Raw genomic sequence first — 18,569 nt, 5'->3', positions numbered from 1 at the left:
TTTCCCTTGTGTAATCTTTGCCAAAAATATATTTCATTATATCTGCCTAAACCCTTTCCAGCAAGGCAGTTGGTTTTCATTCCAGGAATAACAGTAGAAGTATTGCAGCAGGTATTGACTGTGGTGGTCATCTAAAAAGAGCCGAGGTGCTTCATATATGCGATGATGACAAACAGAATGGTTGACATTGGCTCAGTAGGACTCCACACTAATATCTACACTGGCTTATGTCCAATACACATGCGCGCACACACACACACACACACACACACACCTGCAGACAAATAAAACACAGGCGAACAAGAAAACACACATTTCAATACAACAAACAATGACATGTCTGAACCCAGCTCGCCTCTCTCTCCTTGTTCCCCAGTGTTGAAATGGGTAAAGTATTGGATTTGCCCACAAAAGACTCAAAAATGGCCAATTCCAACTCTCGGAACGGCACAATAATAATACTACAACTGTTCCTTAAGTATGTATTTATATTTGATCACCTTCCCCAGCTCTTCTATATCTACTACATAAAACATGACTATTCTGGTAGATCTCCGACTCTGCAATCCAATTAAATGCAAATACTGAACAGCAACAACATGACCAGCTTCTATTCCTACAATTATTTGAACAGTATAAAATAAGTCAGTGTCTCTTTTCAATTCCCATGTGCTCCAGCTCTATGGATGGCTCTGGATTAGGCTAGTGTGGTTGATTCTATAGTTGTTGATTCTACCTAAAGTATGAGGCTAATTTGGGTAATGTATGCATCAACTAGTTGCTCACACAAAAATCCTCCCTCAAAGTTCTATGCACGAGTGCAACCATCAGAACATTCTCGTCAATAACACTGCGCTTCGTCATTTGCTAGCGAATAGCATACATCATAATAATATCACTAACCTGCGTACCTCTTGCTCTATCCTCAAATGACAGAACTGTTGCAATGGATATCCGTTGATGTACAGTATTTTCCCAAAATCCGGAGTACGATTATCCCCTTGACATGACTTGATCGATCGCTGTGATCAATGATTGGGTTTATCGAATCGATGCGCACTAGTCACGGGAAGACAGCTGTTCGCTTTCAACCAGTGACTATCATCGCACCGCGAGCCTTTCACTCACTTGCGCCCTGAGAGAGAAGAGAGTATTTTGCGAGTACACTACAACCCCAAATGTTCGCTAATTCAACAGACATTATGGCCCAGTCTCAAATCGAACCCTAGACCCAGTGGCGGTTCTAGTTTGTATGGCTCCCTTAAATTAATATTAACCATTTCACACAAACCAGAAAAAAATGCAACAATATGTCTGTGAAACTATATATTCACAGTATTAGGAATGAATTGTGGTTTATTTGGTAGCCTTTTGTAGTGTGACTGATTTTACTCATTGCATTAGTACAGTACAAAGTTAGAGGTGCACTATTTGATAGATTCCCCAGCTCCCCCTACCTCTGGCTTCCAGTGGGGAAACCTGAGGTCAACCTACCCCCTCCCCCATCTCATACTTCTGAGTGGGAGACCTTCCCAGGCAGTAGCCTGCCTAGCTCACAGACTAGAATCAGGAAGCCCACTCCGACAAGGTTAATTGACCCACAGCCCCACACGGTGACATGATATCATTGTCGTGAGGTGCAAATGAGCGATAGAAAACTGATCGCACAAATGTCACCATTTCAATTTTTTGGGTGCGGGCACCCCTGTGCAGTCTCCGGCAAGATGCCGCCATGGGTGGCTGCTCATGTCACCTAATGCCACCACTGCCTAAACCACAGGAGTCAAACTCACTCCACCGAGAGCGGAGTGTCTGCAGGTTTTCGCTCCTCCCTTGATTGATAAACTACCCAAACCTGGTTGTCTCTGACTTTGAATGGAAAAAAACTCAAACCTGCAGACATTAGACCCTTCATGTAATGAGTTTGACACCCCTGCCCTAAAACCTACACCCTATGCACCTGTGGAGATAAGGGTTTGAAAGGTGTAAGCAATATGGTAGTTAGCACCACTTGCTAACTGATGCGTCACCATGAGCCTTATTCAGTACATGCAATTATTCCTTGCTTTTCTTAAAGTGGCAATATGTAACGTTTTGGGTGACCTGACCAAACTCACAGAAATCAGAGTTATAGATCTATCACTCCTTGAAAGCAAGTCTGTGTACTATTTCTATGCTTCCCATTCTTAAGTTTTGTTTTTGCATCTTCTACTTTTGGATTCGTACATCAGCTTCAAACAGCTGAAACAACAATATTTTTGTTTATGAAAAATATATTTCACATCAGTTTAGATAGAACAACAATTCTCTACATTATTCTAGCTTATTTTGTCACATAAACTGAAAATGCTCAAACTATGAGTTTTAGCAACCAGGAAATAGCGAAGCGATTTCTGCGTAGTGCAACTTTAAGTCCACCAACCTTGCCAGCAGGCATGCCAGCTAAGAAAGCTGGACAAGCTAGCTACTCGTAACTTGATTGCTAGCTAGTTATGAGGTTGGGGGATTGGAAACCTATCTGGGCAAGCTAAAGCCAACTTCATAAAATTGCTAGGTGCCTAGTAGTATTACAGAGAAACAATAACAGGACCAATCTGACAGGGCACATGCCCCTGTGCCCCCTATGGGCAAGATTCCTCTGATCACATATATATTTATATTATGCATGGGAATACTTTGGAACAGATTTCCAGAATTAAAATCACACAGAGCTGATTTGCTGGCGTTTTAAAATAATTTTGTCCCCCCCAACTTAAAAAAAAATCATAAGTTTATATAAAATAGAATTTAAAAAAAAAAAAAAAATCATAAGTTTATATAAAATAGAATTAAAAAAAAAAAAAAAAAAAATCACCTGTGGGGCCTCCAGTTGGGGAACGCTCATCGTTGTAAGGAAGAGTGGACCAAAGCGCAGCGTGGAAAGTGCTCAGGATCTTTATTGTCAAGAATCACACAAACAAAAATAACAACTACAAACTCGCCAGCAACCAGTTCCATCAGACACTAAATGGAAAACAACACCCCACAAAACCCAAACGGAAAATGACAACTTATATATGATCCCCAATCAGGGACAACGATAAACAGCTGCCTCTGATTGGGAACCACACTAGGCAAAAACAACAAAGAAATAGACAACATAGAATGCCCACCCCAAATCACACCCTGATCTAACCAAATAGAGAAAAAAAAACGTCTCTCTAAGGTCAGGGCATGACACTAAGGGTCAATTTTGGGATTGGGTTTATAAAGCAATTATAGTATGAGGGTATTAGATCAGTGTGGCTTGCAAGGCTACTAGGCTATAGCCTATGTGGGTGAAATATGATTGTTGACTGTAGGCTATATTTCCAATTTGTCTAATTTGAAATAGGCTTTAGGTCCATTTGGTATGCACAGATATGATTGCAAATTAATATAGTGTAATGATCCTTGCTATATGAGCCATGTCGCAATTCCTTCTAAGTGAGTTAACCCTCATGCATAGGGTGATGCGTAAGGTGTTTGCCTTTCATGTCAGTGACCTGGTTTAACTTCCCTGCAGTGCTGTTTGCTAGTGGGATGGTGCCTGTGAGGCCATCAGAGAGATATGTGAGGGACTTTGTGTAGAGGATAGAGAGTCATGTAGTAACCTTAAACAACACCTAACGACCTCATCAAGAGGTTAAGTTGTTGGCTTGAAAGTCGCTGGACCAGGGTTCGAGTCCCGGTCAGGGCTACCCCTGAATTTGCTACAAGTGGAATGTTGGTCGTGGGCCTATCGGAACGCCCGGATGTGTGAGGGAGCTGAGTAGCATGGGGACTTGTCCTCTCGTTCCTTTCAATTTGAGGCTTGTTACAATTTTCAACAAGTTAACCCTATTGGTGAGATGCGTAGGGTGTTTGCATTTCACATCAGATAGTTAGGCCTAGGTTAGCATCCCTGACCTGTGTTCGCTACAACATTGTTAGCATCTTCTATTTTTGTCATTTTGATAGACCACTATGTAACAAAGTAACGTGTCTCACGGTCACAACAAGTATCTCCTATAACATTGAAAATGGTGGACGGGCAGACAGGTAGCTAACTATCAGCCGTCAACCCCTTCCTCTAGCTCTGAAGATCTGCAACAAACGAGCAATGTGCGAGGCTGGTTCAAAGCCGCATCGTCACACATTCATAGAAATCCTACAGTGAATGAAAAACAAAATGCACTTCACAAAAATAGTACATTTTGGACTCTATATTTATCTAGTGAACCCTACTGCAGAATTCACTGGTATCTCACAAAACCAGAGGGATAAACAGGCCATAGTTTCTGTGTAGATAGGCTATCTCTAATCCCAGCAACCTATGTGTAATATGGTTTGGATGAAGGTGGATTTGAAGAGATTAAGGGTGAAATTGTTTATATGAATGACATCTCAGTTGTGCTGTCTTCCTGTCAAATCCTCTTATGGAAGAACAGTGAGATAAAGAGGCTTGCTCCACATCCCTGAACTAAGTCCTGCTGTATAGGAGAGAATAGGTCATATCACAGCAGAGGGCATGGTATGTCAGTGTAGAGGCACCCTGTGAGGGGGTTGACAACAACCGAATGAACACGGTTTTCAGGGGAAATGGAAAGGGAGCCTGTGACACGACTTCCGCTTTTGGATGATACCAAAGGTGACACTCACTCTTAACTCCTTCACATTCACTGGATTGGTTGAACAGTGTAGAAGAGAACCTCCTCAACAGGTTTTTTCTTCTCCTTGACAGGATCAGAAAGAAACACTGCTCATGCATTCTGGAATGTGTCTGTGAGCTGGAAACACGCTCTCTCTTGCTCGCTCGCTCGCACACACACACACACACACACACACACACACACACACACACACACACACACACACACACACACACACAAACACAGCAGAAAGTGGATGATTTGTGATTGTGAGACAGGGATTCTTGTCTCTCCCCACATCCCACAACCTTCATCCTGTTCTAGACAGCCCACAAATCCACGCGCGTGTGCGCATGCTTGCATAAATGCATTTGTGAGCACACATGCTTGCATGCCTGTGTGTAGGTACCGCTACCGCTACCGCCCCCCACAATAACTTCCCAAATCTGCCAGGCCTTTTCCACTGGTGCTGAGAGATAACCTTTAACTGTTTTATTTTGGGGGGGGAGATAAATCTCTTATAATCTTTTTCCTCCTGAGTCCGATTCACCGTCACCTAGCAGTCCCAGAGCTGCAGACAAAGCCGGGCTCTAACATGGTTAGACCACTGTCTGTCTGCCTCTTTACTGCAGCAATAAAGTCAGATTGACAGGCTTTGGGGAACAGGAAGACTGAGCTAGTCACAGTTAGCCAACATTAGCCCCAATAGATAGGCCTCTGGTTTCCGTGGAAAGGCTTTAAGAGAATAAACAGAAAGTTCTCTGAATTATTCTGAAGTTGATTTGATTCCATAGGCCACACCTGCTTTCTACTGATCTCACTCTATTGAAATGTGTTCTGCTTTCCTGGGGCATTCTTAATGCACTTACTAATGCACTTCCATGCAGTTTTGGGGTTCAGTAAACATTGGAACAGCTGTGGTACACCTCTGTCCTCAACCTGACCCTTAACCCCATCCTCACCCCCTCTGTCCCCCACACCCTCAAGACTGATGCCGCTATTGTCCCGTTGGGAGAATAATGTGTGTGAATGATTGTATAAATCCTACACCGCTCTCCATAATTCATTAAAATCCTGCTCAAATAATCAACTGTATCCTGGAGTTTATTTAGACAAAAGTTTCACCTAACAATGCACACACACACACACACACACACACACACACACACACACACACACACACACACAGGAGTCCCCAGCCGTTCATAAGTCATAGTGCAATTTGGGCCAGCTCTCTCCCTGGTTAAGATGAATGTCTCTGCTCTGAGAGTAAATAAGATTCCTGGGCTGTGTTAATATTACCCAGCCGGCTGGAACTGAAACCAATGACTTCTGGGCGTTTTTCCTTCTTCTCATTTCTGTTTCATAGCACTGTGGAGGGTAATGTTATTGCTGTGCTAAATGGATAGTTTGTGAGGAGGCGAAAGAATGCTAAAAATAGAGAATCGACCCCCTGAGAGGGACACTGGCTTTGGGTAGAGAGAAAGAGCGAGGGAGGGAAGGGTGAAATAATGGAGGGAAGGATGGAGGGATAGAGCTCCTTGCTAGAATACCATTCCCTCCCTCCATGTACCAAAGCGACCCTCTCAATCAATGCAGGTCAATCTGTGAAAGCGTGTGCGTGCAGGAATTCAGATTTTCAGTCAATCAATTAACCCAATCAATCAATTAGTGCCCTATAGGTATTGACCTGTATGAATTATTCTAATGCGGGGATGGGCAACTTTGATGGGGGTGGGGCAACAAAAAGTTTGAACTCATCACACCCCACATTTTGCCATGGGGCGTAGAGAAAATGTTGCCATTTTAAAGCAAGTTTGCTGCAATTCTACACATTTTGCCAAGGGGCGGAGAGAGGATTTAGCAATTTTATAGCTAATTTCATGCAATTCTATTCATTTTTCCATGGGGCGGAGAGAGAAATGTGCAGTTTTACAGCTAATTTCTTGAAATTCTACACATTTTGCCATAGGATGGAAGCTAATGTTTGCAGTTTTTAATATGGTACCTGATGATCAATGGGTCCCACCCTGATCAGTTATTCAACCATGCTTAGATAGCTGACCGCTAGACTAATTTATCATTCTAAATAAATGTAGCTGACATGGACTAATTGAGTGACTGCTGATGCACAACCAAATATCGAAATGGCACCTTGAGTACTCTATTATTCGAGCTCTCAACAGTAAGTTGAAACCCCGACTGAGTTCCTCGCCCCCCCCCTACAAAAGGAAGTCCGCGGATCTACAAAAGGGGAGCCGCACGCCACCAGTTGCCCATCCCTGAGCTAGCTACGAGCTAGTTCAATTCCTCTCACGCTTAAAAAGCCAACCATTTACAACAAAAAAATAAAACAGCATATTATTGATCTGAAAGGTTAGCTGTGTTAGCCCAGTTGATAGCTTATTCAGGGGTCAGTGATGCACAGAACAACCATGTACTTTCTATCTCAGGAACAACTGCAGTTATTTTGCAAGCAACATTGCCAAAATGAACGAGATAAAATAAAATGAACTTCATTAAAATGTTATCTGTAATGCTCATCTCCTGTAGCCTAATTGTCATCTCCTTATTTTCATACTGTACCTAAATTACAACGGTTGGATATGCACTAAACTAAATGCACAGCATATATGTCAGCAGTTAAAAGGCATGTACAGCATCTGGTATATGGTTTGCCTCATATACATTGTTTACTGGTGTAAATTTTAAATTGAGAACATACACTGAGTGTACAAAACATGAAGGACACTTGCTCTTTCCCTGTCATAGACTGGCCAAGTGAATCCAGGTGGAAGCTATGATCCCTTATTGATGTCACTTATTAAATCCACTTCAATCAGTGTAGATAAAGGGGAGGAGACAGGTTAAAGAAGGATTTATAAGCCTTGAGACAATTGAGACATGACCTGTGTTCAAATACTCAAACTATCCACACTAACCATACGATTTGTGACATAAATTGAGTATGTAGTATGGTATGCTTATTGGTCATAATATGGTTATAGTAATTATGCCACATGTTCCTGGATGGGAACTTGACTACTAATACATTGAACGTGCCAGTACATTAACTATATGCTATCTAACTAACTACCTAACATATACTGACTTCATTATTCACTTAATTTTTAGCTTAGGTAAGTTAAATAGTCGCTGTGCATTGTCAATGGACATTATTAATTAAGTCGTAAGGTGTTTAGCTAGTAATATGTTATGTTAATAATCAATAAAATTGTAGACGGGGCAATCTGTATTCAATACATGAACGAAAAGAAACCAGCTCTGCTTTTCATGTCTTGCGCAACTCACAAAAGTGTCCCCAGTTCCGAGTTGGCCTACTTCTTCAATGCACAAAGGAATAACCTCAACCATATTCCAAAGACTGGCGACATCGTGTGGAAGCGGTAGGAACTGAAAATTGGTTCCTATTAAATATCCAATGGCAAAGACAATATAGTGAACAGAGATGAGAAAAAAATATAAAAAATCTGAACAGTTAGTCCTCGGGGTTTTGCCTGCTACATAAGTTCTGTTATACTCACAGACATGATTCAAACAGTTTTAGAAACTTCAGAGTGTTTTCTATCCAAATCTGAATAATATGCATATCTTATATTCTTGGCATGAGTAGCAGGAAGTTGAAATTGGGCACGCTATTTATCCAAAAGTGAAAATTCTGCCCCCTAGCTTTAAGAGGTTAACAATCTAGCAAGAAGTTACATAGTGACAGCATTAACTTCCGGTAGACAGGCGAAGCGCTAGTACACTCAACTTAAAGGATACCGTTTGTTTACAGTATACTAAAATGAACTATTAGTATGTAGTATGTAGTATGTAGTATATACACATTAAGTATGTAGTATACAGTATGTTAGTATGGGTATTCGAACACAGCTATGGATTGTGTATGTGTGCAACTCGGAGGGTGAATGGGCAAGACAAAATATTAAAGTGCCTTTGAACGGTGTATGGTGGTAGGTGCCAGGCGCACTGGTTTGTGTCAAGAACTGCAACACTGCTGGGTTTTTTGCACTCAACAGTTTCCTGTGTGTATCAAGAATGGTGGACCATCCAAAGGACATCCAGCCAACTTGACACAACTGTGGGAAGCATTGGAGTCAACATGGGCCAGCATCACTGTGGAACACTTGACACCTTGTAGAGTTCGTGCCCCGACGAATCGAGGCTGGTTTGAGGGTAATAGGGGGAGGGGGTGCAACTCAATATTTTGAAGGTATCCTTAATGTTTTGTACACTCAGTGTATAGCTCAACGTGTAAACAATGTATGAGTTAAGTTATTGAAATGTAATAGCCAATACAAATCTTGCCTCTGGGAGCCAGTGGACCATTAAAAACAAAACTAATTGTGGTGAGCTCCGGGGAACAATTAACAATGCCTGGGTTGTGGGTTTGATTCCCGGGACCACCTATAGGATAAAAGTGTCTGCTGAATGGAATATATTATATTTGTACCCTCTGTCATGGTCATAATGTTGTCTGTAATATAACATTGTTGAAAAACTCACTTGTATTGTCCAAAATGACAGCGTTTCGGTCAAAGACCTACTCTCCGTCATGGGCTTAGTCAAAGGCCAGGAGAACTGCCTGTTCCTCAATGTGTGGACCCCCACCCTTAAGCCTGAGGCTGGGCCACCTGTGATGGTGTGGAACCATGGTGGCTACCTCCACTTGCTAAGTAGGGGGAGAGGAGGAGTACTCCCCGAGAGAGGAGCTGGCAGCCATGACTGAGGTGGGGTACATCAGCTTCAACGACAGGTTCAACTCCCTGGGCTTCCTGACTCTGAAGCTGCTGGGAGAGTGCTCACCCACGTACACGTATACGTTCAGGTAGTTCCCGTTGTGTCCCTTTTGCTTCTAGTTGATGAACTCTGGTGAAGGAATAAAATGTATAATAACCTACAACAGTACAGCAACCATAAATCCGTGGTCGCAACATGCCAACGTGACAAACTGCAAAAGTCAGCGCCATGAAGAAAAATAGACGCTCTTCTTCTTGGCATTTTGCTGGCAAGTAATGTGCAAATAACCCTTGACATTCAGACATTAACAAAGACGATACATTTTCTATTCCTCGTGATATTCCCTGGTCCTTGCCCTCCCCCACAGTTTAAGGTTATGAGCAAGCGTAACTGCAAACTCCTGGCCCAAATCATTTAACACCAACTTAGCATTGCAAGCTCTCAATGTCTACAGCAGTTTTCTACCAGATTGCTCATGGTGTGTTCAAGTATGATAATGGAGGCGACGTAGCCATTTTACAAACTATTTACCGCTCTTAACAGAGCTTTACAATATTCATGGTATTTATATTTGTACTTCCGTCACATTGAATATTTTAACGTGTGTATACCTACCCATTAAGATGTGAATATTTAATGTGTCTTTGTCTTGTCTTGCTACCGATGCTAGGAGAAAAGGTGTTCTTTCTTGCAAGCTAACACACATACTGTACACACACACACACACACACGCACGCGCGCACACGCACATCTATGTGTGTAGTGAGCATGTAGAGCCTACATTCTTATAAGACTCACCTCAGCCCCAATATGATATGACCCGTTAAATTAAATTAAGCTTTTTCATGGTGTAGCTTTTTCATGGTGCAACAGTTTTAACTCTTGAGGAAGCCATACACGCACGCACACAAAAGAGGTGATCTAAATCCCCTGTCCCATGTCCTATATCCGTATCCTGATCTGAAAGTGTTGGGTATTGGCAGAAGCTTTCAGGTACCCTAGGTTAGTTGGAGATTCTGAAATAGGAACAAGGATATGGAACATAGAAAACGAGGCCATGTCAGAATGGGATTGAGCCAGGCTTCACTCATATCTAATTGGTGTCCCGCCTTTTTGTGTCCCCCAGGAATCTACGTCTTCATGGACCAGATAGCAGCGCTGAAGTGGGTCCAGAGGAACATCCATGTGTTTGGAGGAGACCCCAATCAGGTCACCATATTTGGGCAGAGCTCAAGTAACGTGGGGTGTTAAAGAATTCACTTTTATCTGTGAGACAGACATGGAGAGTTTTGTCGAGTCACTTTAGAGATTTAGCGTGAGTACTACAGTCAGTGTGTTGATAGAACTTCGGTTGCATTTTCCACAAATTTGCTTTGTTAAAATCACCAGCTACAATAAGTGCGGCCTCAGGATATGTGGTTTCCAGTTTGCATGAAGTCCACTGAAGTTCTTTGAGGGACGTCGTGGTATCAGCTTGGGGGGGAATATACACAGCTGTGAATATAACTGGTAAACACACATATACACACTCTCACATGCACATACACACACACAAGCTTGCACACATACACAATCCACCAGACAGATACTATCGGTATACTGGATTCACACAGTGATTTTAAAGTCAACCTACTTTAACTGTAACTGCCAACATAAAGGAAACACTAACAATAGTGTCTTAATAGGGTGCCAGAACATCTTCAATGCACCTTGGCATAGATTCTACAAGTGTCTGGAACTCTATTGGAGGGAAGCGACAACATTCTTCCATGAGAAATTCCATTGTTTGGTATTTTATTAATGGTAGTGAAAAACACTATCTCAGGCGCCGCTCCAGAATCTCCCATAACTGTGTCAATTCGTTAGTAGGCAAACGGAAGACAGTCCTCCCCTCCTCGATAGCCTTCTTTTGGTGAGGAAGCACAAGTGTATCCTATCGCATAAGAGTTTTGCTGTCTGCCACACCCGATTTGAATAAGCTGTTGTATTGTCTGAGGAAAAAAGCGTGCACACGTTTACAAACGATATGATACTTTTACCTTTAATCTATAAAATGTCTTGCACAACTAACTTAATTTGTTTTAATCAAATCTTTACACATATATTTTGGGATCCACCCCTGTAAATGTAATTTGCTTGAGGATGCGTGAGTAGAGAAGGAGACTCTCATTTCACACAAGCTGATTTTCGTAGACATTCACTCTCTACGCCGCCGCTCTTCGATTACCTTTGACCTTTTTCAAAAAGAGGATGAGAGTGGACAGAGGAGAGAAGATGCAGGAGTTGAGCAAATGTAATTGAGAAAATGCCATTGTATCCCTAGTTTACTTGTGTTTCTATTATTTAGGCAGTTACCTGCATTCTTTTCATGGCATTATCTTTCCACCAGATGGCAACTGTGCACCGTACAACGTATAGAATAGAATAGAGAGTAACTGTCACTATCTTGCTCTCTTTCTCTGTCCCTGCCAGGCCATTCCATGGAAGGAGTAACCGTCGTGGAGGCCAGATAACCTCGTACACCTGCCAACGAAGGGGAGCTTGGTGGTGGACGGTCACGTGGAGGAAAGAGGTGACAACAATGATGTTCCCTTCCTAATAGGAACCACAAAGCAGGAGACTGACTTCAAGTGAGTATTAATGGGCTCTGTTCCATTACTCCTAAATGTAGCCTCTCTTCCTCTCTTCCTTAAAGTTGATCTGACATGAGTGGATTGGTTTAAGCAAGCTCGATTTTGCATTGTATCCAACCCTTATTTAAAGGGCCATGGCTATGGAAACCTCTGTCTTATAGCCAATTCATGCTTGCACCAGCAATGCGTCCGGAGGCTCCGTACAGAGGGTGTGATGCAATTGCGGAGACTCGGGAGGCCAAATCGAGCTCCGTACCACATTGCGATGCGCCTCCCAAATTTTGTGAAATTATCTGCATGGTCAATCCGACTTCTACAGTGGCCATTTAGCATTTACTGCAATACGGCCTCCGCAGAAGTCAGAGAATTCCTACTTTAAAATAAAGGAGCTGAGCTGTTGTGAAGGAAGTTGTCACGGAAGTGAGTTTGTGTTTATACAGGACCTCCCGCCCCCACCTACCGTCAACCAATCATGTCAAAACAAATTGAGGCGCACGGCGATGCGGTACGGAGCTCCACATGGCCTCCGCAAGCTCCCGGAAGCTCCGCAATTGCTCAAACCCTCCATATGGAGCCTCCGGATGCATAGCCAGAGCAAGCATAAATTCGCTTCAACAATGCAGAGGGCTCCATATAGCTCCGCATTGACATGACTGGTTGACAGAAAGTGGGGGCGGGAGGTCTTGTATAAACACAAACTCACTTCCTTCACAACTTCCTTCACAACAGCTTTGCTGTTGATTTTGGCCTGTGGAATGTTGTCCCAATGTTGTCCCATTTGAACACTCTGTCATACACGTCGATCCAGAGTATCCCAAACATGCTCAATGGGTGTCATGTCTAGTGAGTATACAGGGCATGGAATAACTGGGACATTTTCAACTTCCAGGAATTGTGTACAGATCCTTGCAACATCACGCTTATCAACGCTGAAACATGAGGTGATGGTGGTGGATGAATGGCATGACAATGAACCTCAGGATCTCATCACGGTATATCTGTGCATTCAAATTGTCATTGATAATATGCAATTATGTTTGTAGTCCATAGCTTATGCCTGCCCATACCATAACCCCACCGCCACCATATGGCACTCTATTCACAATGTTGACATCAGCAAATCGCTTGCCCACACGACGCCATACACGTGGTCTGCGGTTGTTGGACATACTGCCAATTTCTCTAAAACGACGTTGGAGATGGCTTATGATAGAGCATTCAGCTCTGGTGGACATCCCTGCATTCAGCATGCCAATTGCACGCTCCCTCAACTTGAGACATCTGTGGCATTGTGTTATGTGACAAAACGGCACATTTTAGAGTGGCTTTTATTGTCCCCAGCACAAGGTGCACCTGTGTAGTGATCATGCTGTTTAATCAGCTTCTTGATATGCCACACCTGTCAGGTGGATGGATTATCTTGGTAAAGGAAAAATGCTTACTAACAGGGATGTAAAACAGGGATGTAAACAAATGTGGGCATAAGCTTTTTGTTCATTATTTCAGCTCATGAAACATGAGACCATCACTTTACATGTTGTGTTTATATTTCTGCTTAGTGTAATAATAAGCTAAATTTATCAATCTGACTCCAATATTATGTGAATAAATGCTACAGCTCAGTTAGCAATGAGAAATCGGGAGGCCGGCATCCTTCCAGAGCTTGTTTGTCCATTGCCTAATTCACGGGGCGCCCGCGATAATGCAGCTTGTGCATATCATACAAAACATATCATACAAAATGGGTGATGGACATCCACAAATTAATACATATCATACTTAATGGAGTGACTCGGCTTCACATACAGAATCATACGAAATGCTCTGAGACCAGGTTGCCTTATCAGTCATTGACCAATTCTTACGTAGTACCACTGCAATGTGTGGAATTATAATAATTTGTTTTTTTATGTTTAGTTTTCAAAATATAAAATCATTCTCACTTGCTTGTTTTGTACCCCGGTGGTATGCTGAGCATCATGCCATATTATGCCATGGACTAAAATACAAGGTATATTGCAATCAGTGATCGATGATGCTAATAAACACCCTGGGTGTATGTTTATAGTCTTTATTGACACAAATATAATAATATAAAGTCTTACTTATTTTGTAGCCCTGAAGAACAATACTACACCTTGGTTGGTGTAAAGCTGCAGTCCAGCCATGAGAGGGCGCCAAAAGCACATAATATACTTCACATCAGCCTCCACTGCAGTGTACATGAGGTGAGTCGGTCCGTAAAAATAGGACTGTAACGCAGGAGGACTGTACCTTTTTAAGTCATCATCATACAGCATGCATATTTCTGTCACGCATGCCACGCTGCTGCGCCTGCTCAGTGCACCAACCACAGACTGTTCAGTGACAAATGAACCACTATCCCGTTAGGAGTAGGTAGCCCGTGTGCTCCAGTATGGACCCACTGTAGACGTCGCGGCTATTGTTGCGATTCCGCGATTTGGGTGACAGCTCCCGTGGATCTAAAATTCCAGGAGCGAGGGGATAATGAGAAGAGGGAATTATAATATTTATACTGCAGGGATAGCGCAGAGAGATATCCACAATAAAAGGTAAATCATCTATATATTTAATTTATTGTTTTCTCGTGTAGAATTCTCCTGCTGGCATAACGCTACGTTATAGGCTATGAAAATGCTGGTGAATGCCACAACACCTACTCGTGTGGTTTGGTTTAGCCTTTTGTGCGTTGCCTGTATTGCTTTTGAATAGGCTATAGTTTTGCGTCTCCACAACCTTGCAGTTAAACTCTGGCACAGTGATCATATAGCAAATACATTATAGGTATAGTTATAGTTACTATTTTCTTGTAATTTTCCCGATGAATGATGGAAGGTTTGCATTAATCTTCTTTTTCAGAACAGTCTATTTCGTCATTCTGTGCTGAAAACACCCCATTAATATAATTATAAGCTATGAATGTCATTACATTTGATCCACAACAGGCAAAATCCCCTTGATTTCAATGTAGCCTTTCTCTGTAGCATGGCGAATATGGTTATAAACACCACAGTAACTTGATTTCCAGCTTAGGATAAGATTCAATAGATGGATTTGCATAGGTTGCCCGACGTGAAATACACAGGAACACTTATTTCCTTCCTTTTTTTTTTGTTTTAAGTTCCGGAAAAATAGTATCTTTATTGTTTTACAATACTATATACAGTGCCTTGCGAAAGTATTCGGTCCCCTTGAACTTTGCGACCTTTTGCCACATTTCAGGCTTCAAACATAAAGATATAAAACTGTATTTTTTTGTGAAGAATCAACAACAAGTGGGACACAATCATGAAGTGGAACGACATTTATTGGATATTTCAAACTTTTTTAACAAATCAAAAACTGAAAAATTGGGCGTGCAAAATTATTCAGCCCCCTTAAGTTAATACTTTGTAGCGCCACCTTTTGCTGCGATTACAGCTGTAAGTCGCTTGGGGTATGTCTCTATCACAGCTGTAAGTCGCTTGGGGTATGTCTCTATCAGTTTTGCACATCGAGAGACTGACATTTTTTCCCATTCCTCCTTGCAAAACAGCTCGAGCTCAGTGAGGTTGGATGGAGAGCATTTGTGAACAGCAGTTTTCAGTTTTTTTCCACAGATTCTCGATTGGATTCAGGTCTGGACTTTGACTTGGCCATTCTAACACCTGGATATGTTTATTTTTGAACCATTCCATTGTAGATTTTGCTTTAGGTTTTGGATCATTGTCTTGTTGGAAGACAAATCTCCGTCCCAGTCTCAGGTCTTTTGCAGACTCCATCAGGTTTTCTTCCAGAATGGTCCTGTATTTGGCTCCATCCATCTTCCCATCAATTTTAACCATCTTCCCTGTCCCTGCTGAAGAAAAGCAGGCCCAAACCAAGATGCTGCCACCACCATGTTTGACAGTGGGGATGGTGTGTTCAGCTGTGTTGCTTTTACCCCAAACATAACGTTTTGCATTGTTGCCAAAAAGTTCAATTTTGGTTTCATCTGACCAGAGCACCTTCTTCCACATGTTTGGTGTGTCTCCCAGGTGGCTTGTGGCAAACTTTAAACGACACTTTTTATGGATATCTTTAAGAAATGGCTTTCTTCTTGACAGATTTGTGCAATATACGACTGATTGTTGTCCTATGGACAGAGTCTCCCACCTCAGCTGTAGATCTCTGCAGTTCATCCAGAGTGATCATGGGCCTCTTGGCTGCATATCTGATCAGTCTTCTCCTTGTATGAGCTGAAAGTTTAGAGGGACGGCCAGGTCTTGGTAGATTTCCAGTGGTCTGATACTCCTTCCATTTCAATATTATCGCTTGCACAGTGCTCCTTGGGATGTTTAAAGCTTGGGAAATCTTTTTGTATCCAAATCCGGCTTTAAACTTCTTCACAACAGTATCTCGGACCTGCCTGGTGTGTTCCTTGTTCTTCATGATGCTCTCTGCGCTTTTGACGGACCTCTGAGACTATCACAGTGCAGGTGCATTTATACGGAGACTTGATTACACACAGGTGGATTGTATTTATCATCATTAGTCATTTAGGTCAACATTGGATCATTCAGAGATCCTCACTGAACTTCTGGAGAGAGTTTGCTGCACTGAAAGTAAAGGGGCTGAATAATTTTGCACGCCCAATTTTTCAGTTTTTGATTTGTTAAAAAAGTTTGAAATATCCAATAAATGTCGTTCCACTTCATGATTGTGTCCCACTTGTTGTTGATTCTTCACAAAAAAATACAGTTTTATATCTTTATGTTTGAAGCCTGAAATGTGGAAAAAGGTCGCAAAGTTCAAGGGGGCCGAATACTTTCGCAAGGCACTGTATGTGCTATCAATCGTTGTGGTCATGCACAATTAGTTATGTGTTATTTTTTTTCATGCATGTGCTTGTGTTCTTGTGCATGTGCATCTGTTCGTGACTCATTCCCTTTGTATCTATGTATGTGTGTGCGTGGGTCAACTTCCTCTGGACCAGATGTATAGTCAATCAGTTGGGGCACAACCGGCTACTTAAACCCTCTCTGGTCTCTCTTCCGGCCTCTGCCCTGCTTACAGCGACATTCTCAGTAACTCCATATGCCTGCTAGGATTTCAGACCACTGACCACATGGCAGTTTCAGCCAGATGCTTGGAATAGTATGCAGCACATGCAGCGCTTTATAATAGCGAGGATCACCGTCGCCTGTGTTCCCTCTTCTGAGTTTGTTGTTCTGAAAGTAAGATCAGAGATAAAGAGGTGAAGCTGTTACTGACCATCAGCAGCCAACCATATTGACATTGATGTGTCCCGAACTGAGACCTCTGTTCCTTTGGTTAGGAGGGGTGTGTTGTCACTTTTCTTTTTACCCGTTAAAGAAAACCAAGCAAATGTTAGGCCACACAGTGGAGGCCAGGAGGGTCAAATGTCTTTCTCCTTGTGGTCACTGATTGGACAGACATCAGTATCTGCTGACCATGAAGTTCCAGGTAGACTGTGTAGACTTCAGCCGTAGCCTTCAGTCATCTCCCCTGCTGTGTTTTATTTGTGCCAATGAGTGACCACCATCTGTCTGGCAGACATGTGCTTCATCCTCTACCTCACTGAATTATTCAGTAGGTCTAGCCTACATTCACGTTCTAGACATTCAGTCCTGTCTGTGTTACCCTAAAGCACTCTTTGTAATTGTATTTTTAAATCATTACTGTATTTCTAATAAATCACTGTGTGTGTTTTATATGAATGAAAATAACTCCAAAATATATTTTTTTATAATTTATTTCCCTGAACTTCCTTGAAATGCTCAGTCTGATCGTGTGGGCATAGGAAACAAATGTTAAGATATTTACATACACAGCCCTGATTGACTGATAGGATGGTCTTGAGCTCACCCCTTACCCAGATGCACAGTCATTGGTCTATATAATCAGATCACATTGTGATGTCATGATCTGGTCCAAAAGTTCCATCCCACCTGAACAGGCTGATATGCCAGGTATTTTTTTTAACTGATCTTACACAAAAATGACATTATTATAATTTTCACAATTTCAGTGTTATTTCGACCTCATGGAAATATATAAATGGAAAATCACGTTTAACTGCACTGCCCCTTTAAGTTGGCTCCAACGGCCCAGTGTGTGTGTGTGTGTTTGTGCAGGGTTTTGTTCCAGCCCAGCATTGACAAACCTGATTGAAACAATTGTGATCCTCAGGTTAGATCACGGTTAGCTCAATTGGGTGTTTTAGGGCCAGGCTGGAACAAATCAAATGTTATTTGTCACATGGACCAAATACCGTGAAATGCTTACTTACAAGCCCTTAGCCAACAATGCAGTTCAAGAAATATAGTTAATAAAATATTTACTAAATAAACTAAAGTTAAAATATATATACTGTATGTATATAAAATAGCACAATAAATGTACATAACAATAATGAGGCTATATAAAGGGGGTACCGGTACCGAATCAATGTGCGGGGCTACAGGTTAGTCGAGGTCATTTGTAAAGTGACTATACATAGATAATAAACAGCGAGTAGCAG

The 18,569-nt window shown here is 42.1% G+C and overlaps 1 protein-coding gene across 1 annotated transcript in view; it reads left to right on the top strand.

Annotated features, from left to right (window-relative positions):
- The first annotated feature begins 14,409 nt into the window (after positions 1 to 14,409).
- The window catches only part of LOC139384652 (USP6 N-terminal-like protein), a 38,375-nt gene continuing 34,215 nt past the window's right edge, over positions 14,410 to 18,569 (top strand). Inside the window, exon 1 of the mRNA XM_071129466.1 lies at positions 14,410 to 14,619. The gene's annotated coding sequence lies outside the window, so the exon portion shown is untranslated. The remainder of the gene's footprint in view (positions 14,620 to 18,569) is intronic.

This window comes from Oncorhynchus clarkii, chromosome 26, assembly GCF_045791955.1.
Source record: "Oncorhynchus clarkii lewisi isolate Uvic-CL-2024 chromosome 26, UVic_Ocla_1.0, whole genome shotgun sequence".
Taxonomy (NCBI): domain Eukaryota; kingdom Metazoa; phylum Chordata; class Actinopteri; order Salmoniformes; family Salmonidae; genus Oncorhynchus; species Oncorhynchus clarkii.
Note: the sequence above shows the minus strand (reverse complement) of the source record. Positions and strands in the feature narration are given on the sequence as shown.